This window comes from Arctopsyche grandis, unplaced genomic scaffold, assembly GCF_051622035.1.
Source record: "Arctopsyche grandis isolate Sample6627 unplaced genomic scaffold, ASM5162203v2 HiC_scaffold_72, whole genome shotgun sequence".
Taxonomy (NCBI): domain Eukaryota; kingdom Metazoa; phylum Arthropoda; class Insecta; order Trichoptera; family Hydropsychidae; genus Arctopsyche; species Arctopsyche grandis.
The window spans coordinates 9,632-19,262 of NW_027518457.1; positions in this window are offsets into that span (position 1 = coordinate 9,632).

The following is a 9,631-nucleotide window of genomic DNA, read 5'->3' on the forward strand; positions in this document are numbered from 1 at the left end:
TGCCATAGAGATATTAAACCTTCTAATTTGTTAGTAGACATTAGAAGTATAAATAAACCAAAAGATTCTAATGAAATTTCAATGGATTCTGATATACAATTAAAGATTTGTGATTTCGGAAGTGCCAAGATATTAAAAGAAACGGTTGAAAATATCAGCTATATTTGTTCTAGATTTTATAGATCTCCTGAATTGCTTTTGAATTATAAAAAATATGATACAAAAATAGATATCTGGGCACTATCACTTACATTTTGTGAATTTAAGCTAAGTGAGCCTCTTTTTAAAGGTGAAAATTCAACGGAAATGTTAGATTTAATTTTTAGTAAAATACAACCAAAAGAGTTTACATTAGAAAGATTTGGTTACTTGAATACAAAAAAATTCGAAAAGTTTTCATTAAATCTCTATTGATTGATCCTTCAAAAAGGATATCAGCAAGAGAAATTGTAAAGTCACATCTTCTAGTATAGAAAACAATATTTTCTTATTATAATTGCTTCTAAACGAATTTATTTGTTTTTTAATAGTAGATAACTGTGTTGTTGTTAAACTTAAAGAAAACTGCTTGATATCAAAAAAATTTATTAGAAGTGTTACTTTGCTAAAAAAAACGGATTTATTGAAAAGTGATTGCCTACAGCAAAAAAAGAAGTTTCCTACAAAACTCTGGGACCCCTATAGCATCTCTGTTCCTCTACCGAAAGTCGGCTAGCCTTAGGACTAAGTGTCCCATTGACCTTGAGCTGGCGTTTACTTATAGACAGTACCATACTGTCTTAGTGTTACTTTGCTAAATAACAGTTAAGAAATGTAACTTTGTTAAAATATAATAGAACGAGCCGATATCAAAAGTTATTCCATTAGAAGTGTGACTTTGAAAAATAACCTTAAGAACTGTAACGCTGCTAAAATTAAACAGAGTGGCTTGATATCATAAGTTATTCCATTAGAAGTGTGGTTTCGCTAAATAACCTTAAGAACTCTAACTCTGTTAAAATATAACAGTGCGGGTTGATATCAAAAGTTATTCCATTAAAAGTATGGCTTTGCTAAAACGGCCTAGAGTTGTAACTCTGTTAATATTAAACAGAACGCAGCTTTTTTCAGTGACTTATTTGCAATCTGTGACATTGGAATTAGGATAGAGGAAAAATTAAGTCAAACCCTGAACTTTAGAAACATGTTCAAATAAAGTTTTTAAAAGGGCCTGATATTTAAATGTTATTTTTCTGCTTTAATATGGGGTTTCTTTTATTTTAAAGTATCTTTCGAGAAAACTGTTATCTTTCTTCGGCCTGCTCAAGTTTTGTTTTCATGTAACTTCTCTTTGAGACTAAGAGCTTTATAATATTTGTGTTATATAGTGGTTATAGACTATAATAATTGTTGTTCTCTGTAGACCTATTAGACATTTAGTGTAATTTATTTGAGACTAAGAGCTTTATAATATTTGTGTTATATAGTGGTTATAGACTATAATAATTGTTGTTCTCTGTAGACCTATTAGACATTAAGGGTAATTTATTTAAGACTATTTCAACAATAATTGATGTAATATATATCAATTAATTTAAAGTTTTACTTAAAGTCCTAAACACACGCCAAACTTTAAAAAAATAAATGTGAAGAATTTTGGGGAATTTAATTCACAATATTGTTATTTATAGCCCATTTTTACAATTATATTCAATTAAAATAGAAAGCAATGATTTATTTTATTTGCAAGAAAAAAAAAGAGTGTGTTTCAACATTTTCCATTTCAATGTTTATTAGCTAAGTGAATTATTAAAAATGGGAAACCCCCTATTTGGTTGTTTCTACTTGTGATTCTTTTATTTTTCTCGCCGAATTTAAAAGTTTTGTTAAATTATCATTCCGCGAGTGTTTTAACCTAAATTATTTTAAGTTGGATATATATATTATACTTAAATAAATACCCATGTTTACCTCAAACTCTTACTTTTTATATTGAATTTTCAGTTAATAAAGTAACAGAGCTTTATAATAATTCTAAGCTTGTTACAAAACTTATTCGTATTTAAAGTTGCCTTTTACTTATGTAAGCCTAATACCCAAGTTATGATTATTTTCGTCTTTTCTAAATTTATTTAATTTACTGTAAATAAGGTGTAATTTACTACATTACGGATTAGCGTGTTTTCTATTGGTGTTTAATTTGCTTTAAGATTTTGATTAAAAAATTGTTTGTTTTATAAAAGATCCAATAAAAATTTATATTTATACAAAACAATCATCTAACCAGGTTTTAAATTGGAGAAATAGATGTTTATGCGTTTATATTACGTCAAATTCTTTATGACCATTTTAAGAATCGAATAAATTGATGTTGTTTAAAATGTTGCATCTTTTTTTACTTCTTATTATTTATTAATTATTTCCGTTTAAAATTAAAAATAAGGCAAAAAATCAAAGATTTAACTTGTACGAGAAACCATTTAGCAAGGTTATTAAACTCTTTTAATGGCCATTTGAATTGAACATAATGATGCGCTTGCTAGTAAACCTTTCGTTTTTAACTCTCCCTGCACTTTCCAAATCTAAAGGCCATTTTAAAAAAAAAACTTTGCTTTATGTTTAACGTGTTGAACACCACTAATTAACAAGATACCGATGATTTGAAGATTTTAGTTTGTGCTAATTTTTTTTAATTAGAGAGATATTGCTATATTTTTTATTATAAAGTTGGCTATAAAGTTTATTTAAAAAAAATGATGTTTACCTTAAACTCACAAAACCCCCCTGAAATATAAAGAAATGTAAAATAAAAAAATTATGCCAATTATAATACAAACTACCATTAATTAATAAACAATAAAGCCCTTTTCAACTACATGCCAATTTTTAAACAATACAACCTTTAAACATTTATTTAATTTATAAACAATACAGTCCTTTAAAAATTCATTAAATTTATAAACATTAAAACCTTTTTTCAACTACATGTCAATTTTTAAACAATAAAATCTGTAAACATTAATTTAATTTATAAACAATACAAACTTTTTCAATTACATGTTAATTTATAAACAATAAAGCCCTTTTTCAATTACATACCAATTTTTAAACTATAAATTTGTTGGTCAATAAAATTATTAAGCACTAATTAATTTCTATTGGTTTTTACAACGTTTTTTGATACATTTTAAAAAGAAACTATTGGTTTATTGATCAATCAATGTAATTGGTTTATTGATCAATCAATGTAATTGATTTATTTTGAAAAATGTTTAAATAAATTTTTTGTTTGGATTTCTATGTGTGGAATTTTCGGATATTGCGACTTAAAAAATACAAAAACACAAAAAGAAGTCTGTGAAGTTATGATTGAAGGCCTTGAGGCTGTAGAATATCGTGGATATGATTCTGCTGGTTTATGCATTTTAGATGGTTCAAATTTGGCCGTTTATAAAAAAGCAATAGGTAAAGTTGAAAACCTTAAAAAGGAACTGTGTGAAATAAATAAAATTGAGAGTGGGAAAAAAGATAGATTCCTTGGAATTTCTCATACTAGGTGGTCAACACATGGTAAATCTTGTGAAGCTAATGCACATCCTATTAGGAGTGATTTAGATGGTCTTTTTTATGTTGTTCATAACGGTATAATAACAAATTATAAAGAAATACGTGAATATTTAGAATCTAAAAATCATGTATTTTGAGACTCAGACTGACACAGAAGTATCAGTAAAACTTATGTTGCAATTTTACAACGAACACAATAAAATTACTTTTGTTGAATTGGCAAAGAAAGTGGTAAGTGAGTGTAAAGGATTATCTGCTTTTATTTTTTTAAGTAAAAAATTTCCAAATGAAATGGTTGCTATACATAATGGGTTACCATTAATTTTAGGTGTTAAAAATATTGAAAAAACAATAGAATTTAACAAGAAAAATAACACTTACACTTTAGAACCTGAAAAAAATTCACAATTTATTTTTTCTTCAGATGTTTCTTCAATAATAAAACACACAAATCAAGCTATTTGGGGAAATAAAGGAACAATTTTTCATATTAAAGAAAATCAACTTACATTTCACTTTTTTAATGAAAACATTACGCTACCTGAAATTGCTACAATTGAATTTACTGAACAAGGATGTGATAAAGGACAATATCCACATTACATGCTAAAAGAAATCTGTGAGCAAAAAGAATCAATAACTAACGCTTTAAGATCTAGAATTGATTATCAAACTGAAACAATTTGTATTAAAAGTTTAGAAAAATGTAGGGAAAAATTTTTAACAGCAAATAGATTTTTATTTGTAGCTTGTGGAACTTCTTATCATTCTTGTTTAGCAATTATGAAAATATTTGAAAATTTGACAAATAGACCGGTAAGTGTAAATGTTTCTAGCAATTTTTTAGATTTAGAACCACATATAGATTCAAAAGATGTTGTATTCTTTATAAGTCAGTCAGGGGAAACCGCAGATTCCTTACGAGCACTTGAATATTGTATAGAACATGGTGCTACTACAGTTGGAATTACTAATATAGCAGGAAGTACTATTGATAGGAAAACAAATTGTAGCATGAATTTACAAGCTGGAATTGAAAAGGGTGTTGGAAGTACAAAAGCTTATACATCACAATTTATGTGTATGATACTCGTAGCTCTTTACATTAGTCAAGAGTGTAAAATTCATGAAAGCCTTAGAAAAAGCATCATCCAAGAAATACAAAATATTCCGAATAAGATGGATGAATGCTTATCTTTAAACGTAAGTTCATTTGTAGATGAATTACTAGAACAAGATAGTTTATTAATAGTTAGTAGGGGGTATCAAGCAGCTACATGTCTAGAGGGATCATTAAAGATTAAAGAAATTTCTTATATTCATGCAGAAGGTATCTTAGCAGGGGAATTGAAACACGGACCACTTGCACTAGTTCATTCCGACCTAAGCATAATTGTTGTTATAGCAAACGATGATTTCTTTGATAAATCACACAATGCACTTGAACAGATTATAGCAAGGGGTAGTAAACCACTTGTGATTTGTACAGAAGATATAAAATTAAAGTATGAAAAATGTATAGCCGTACCAAAAACACTTGATTGTCTACAAGGTATTCTTACGGTAGTTCCATTTCAAATGATTTCTTATAAAGTAGCAGTTAAAAGGGGGATTGACCCAGATTTCCCAAGGAACTTAGCCAAATCAGTAACAGTTGAATAAAAAAAATTGATTTTAAACTTTCAAGTTATTTATATTAATTTGTAAAATCTATATAATTAATTTTTACATAATTAATTTAGAGTACTGTGTTAAAGTTACCCCTATGTCATTAAATCCTTTAAACATACTGATTTAAGCAAAATTTATTGAAACATCTTGGTAAAAAACCCCATTTTATTTTTTAGAAAAAGTTTACAAGTTAAATCATTAATTTCTTCACACATTATATTAGGTGTTGTTCTCTGAAGACCTATAAGACATTAAGGATAATTTTTTTAAGACTATTTCAACATTAAGTATTCTTATTGTTACGGCAAAACATATGTTGTAATAATATTGAATAAATAACCCTTTAGATTTGTATTCATATAACAACAACATATATAAGGTATTCTTATTGTCACCGCAAACATATGTTGTAATAATATTGAATAAATAACCCTTTAGATTTGGATTAATATAACAACAACATATATTGAACAATAAAGATGTTTTAATTAAAAATTATATTTAACACTTTTTCATATTTTTGATACCTGGACATTAAATAAATTTAAGAAACTATGTTTGCTCTAAACAATTTAACCATGTATAGATGATTTAATATTAGATAAAAAAAGTTTTTAATTATTAGTTGGATTTTGCTATAAAAATCAATATTTAAAAGTAATGAACCGCATGAACTTTTTTAGCTTAGCACTTAGGTGAAAGTCGAGTAATTATTTTTAATTTAGAGTTTTATTCAAAGGAAGTTAATTAATCTAAATGATCAACTCTAATATTCTTTTATAATTAAGTAAAGTATTTATTTAAGGTTTAATTCTTATTGCTTACAAGGCTTTTAACCAAGTTACCTTAAGTGTAAATTAGCAGGGTTGTTAAATCTTGCTGTGCTAAAAAAATATAGTTTATCAACAAATTATTAATTTAAGGGTGAAAATGACAATATCTTGATTTTTAAGATTATTCGAGTGCTACTTCCGTGTGTACCTTGAAATTTTCTCAGATAACACCCTTATTCCTAATTGACTCTTCGATTCCAATCAAAAGAAGTGTTTTCTAAAGTTGCCTAAGATGTTTGATAATTAATATTTACCACTTTTTTTTAACAAAAATGTTTGTTTTTTCATTAAATAACTTTTTACTGATTTGAACGGCGGTATCATATTTTTTGAACTTAAAACGAAATACAACTAATTACTACTTTTGCGCAAAACCCGCTTTTTTAATTATGCCCCTTTGCCGTTGTACGCTTTTTTTAAATAAAAATAGTACATTAGAGCTATATATTATTTTAACACTTCTCTATTTGTTAATTCATACAGTTTAAAAACTTTCTTAATATATACTTTTTAGTGATTAATTTTTTCGCCATAAATTTAATTAATTACACAGTTGTTCTGAGGATCCACACTAAAGAATACATTTTTCTTGTTTTTCTTAGAACTGGGGGTTTAAATTATTAGATCCTCTAAAATATTAAAACTAATATTTTTTAACAACCCCACATTTTATTTTTAAAGACGAGTGTTATCACAACAAGAGCATTTATTAAAAATTCTTAAATTTAATAGCTATAATGCAACCTTTAAATCAACTTCTTCTACCAATTTTATTGTCTTTTTACAAAATAAACGTTTAAAGTTGTATTTAATTAATAAGCTTTTCTTTAATTTTAACCTGATTTAAATTCAAAATAACACATTCCAAATCGGTCTCTGCAAAAAAACTCTCTAAAATTAAATCTTTAGGCTTAACTTCCCTCTCTTTATAATCAATTATTGTAGCTTTTTTTAAAACAATGACGATTTCATCTTCTTTAAGATCATAGGGTGTTCCAAGACTCACAAATTTACTTTTTGATGTATCAACTAGTCTTTTTATATTTTGGGGATTTTCCAAAATGTCCATTAAATATTGGCTTTCATTTATCGCTTCTTGTGTTATGCTCTTTCGATACAATTGCTCTCTTATTCTAATTCCTGAAAAAGAAGTTTGTTCAGCTGCCCAAACTTTAGATCTTTCAGTTGATATTACAGTTGCAGTTCTGGGTATACCATGTAACAGTGCCAATTGACCAAAAACACACCCTCTGTTCATTTTATTAATTAATTCCCCTTTAACTGTTACATTAAAACTACCAGTTTCTACAATGTACATTGCTGACCCGTATGTTCCTTCTAATATAAGTTCTATATTCTTTTCTACTATTATTGGGTACATCGATTCTACTAAAGTTTTTTTTTGCTCATTTGTAATTAAACAAAATGGGATATCAGTGACAAGTCTAGAAATTAAAAAATTAAAAGTTTCACCAGATTTAGGAAAACATGGAACTTCTAATTTTTCAATGTTTACTTTTGTTGCGAATACTGTTGGTCTCCTTCCTTTCATCCAATTACAATCTTGAGGAGATTCAATATTTCTAACAAAATTTTCTATGTGTAATGTTAGAGCATCTTCATCATAACTTTGATGATTCAATTCATATAATGTTATTATATCATCTTCTTGTTCTTGAGAAATATCGTATTTGAAGTGCTTAATGTGATCTTTAACTCTTTTTCTTACTCTCTTAAGCATTAGGAGGCCTTAAATTAAGAACTTAAATTGTCAAAAATCCGAGCTGTCAAAAAAATCTAACAGGAAAAAAAGTTTGTAAAATAGAGAGAAATTTTTATTGTAAACTTTTACAATTAAAAACATTTAAATATTTGTAGTCAATATTTTAAATTAAAGTAAAGGAATTGAGTTAAACAAGAGATACAGCGTTTATTCAAAGGGCATACTATTACATTTTAAGATATTTCGCATATTTAATTGTAACAGAGCTTTCTTTACCAATAAAAAATACATTACAGTTCTATTTAAATCTATGATTGTGCCATTGAGTAATGTTTTTATCAGCATTAAGGGCACTACTCGTAGTAGCATTGGCCCATATTAATTTTATTAAGATATCGTTAATCAAAGGGTTCTGACGTGTTATCCTATATTAATATAATTTTACAAAATACCCTTAATGATTAAAAGCTTATTTAATAAAGAGCTTACCTTATCTTCGATGCCACAAGACATGTCCCTTTGGCTTTTGAGATTTAAAGTGATTGTTTTTTAGGTAATGATTTCTTAACATGTCTTAGTTGGAGTCCTGTATATTGTTTTCATATTAAAGCGTTCGTCTTCATAATTTTTGTTGTTATTAGAAGACCTATTAGACATTAGGGGTAATTTATTTAAGACTACTTCAATAATTTTAATAGAAAATCACATAATTTTTAATTCTTGAAATGATTGTTTATATTACATGTAATTATTAAAAATAAAATCTTCAAAAGTTAATTCACGAAGTTTAATAATTATATTCTTGGATATTAATTTGAACTCAAAAGATCACACTATAAATAAAATAGAGATATTCTTTCAGACTGAAAAACTTTAAGCTTAAGTACATTTCAGATTCAAATTTCGATTCTTTTCTTGTATTCTAATTTTAAAGGATTCAATTTTTAATCCTTATATGGAGAAATACAAGGGAAAGCATCTTAAAGTAAAAACAGAAAAAAAAATAATTGAAGGTATTATGACAGTATTTGACCAAGACAATGGTCAAATTACAATAAAAAACTCAACAGCTAAATACCAAGTGAAATTTGAAGATGTTTTAGATCTTTCTCTTTTAAAGGGAGAATTACCACTGAAAGAATCTGAAATGAATGCATTATTTTATGAAGCGTTTAACATTTATGGCCCTTTTGAAGATCAATTTATTTATTCTGTAGCAACTTCTTTAAAAAAATTCATAAAAGATATCAGTTCTAGCAGTATAAAAATTATTATGAAAATGATATTTTTGGTAGAATTGGCCTTTGCTTTGCAAGAATGGTTTTAGGTAAATCTAAGATTTTGAATGTAGAATTAAGATGTGATTTAAATGATATTAACTCCTTAAGATATAAAGGGGCATTTGTTAATTCTGGTGGGGTATTTGAAGTGTTTCCAGTCGAAGAAAAAGTTTATACGTTGGTTGTATTTGCATGTAATAGAAATTGTACCTTTGAAAAAGGATTGATATCCTCTAATCAAATAATTTTATTAGATCTTCCAAATAACACAAATTTAACGAGTTTTACCGGGTTGGGTCTTGGATTTATACCAGAAAACTATAAAATTTGTAACAAATCATACTATTTAGTTGATGTGGGGTTTGGGAATACTTTAGGAGAAAAGTATAATTTACCAATGAATATGAAAAACAGCCTTGTAAAAATTGAAATAAAAAAGTAATTTACTGAGAATAAAAATACTGCTTAATATTAATTTAAATATTTATTTTATATTTCAATTAAAAGCTTGTCCAAAGATTAAAAGGTTTTTTATATTGAAAGTGATTAATAGAATTAAATGAGATGAGTGTAGCTTT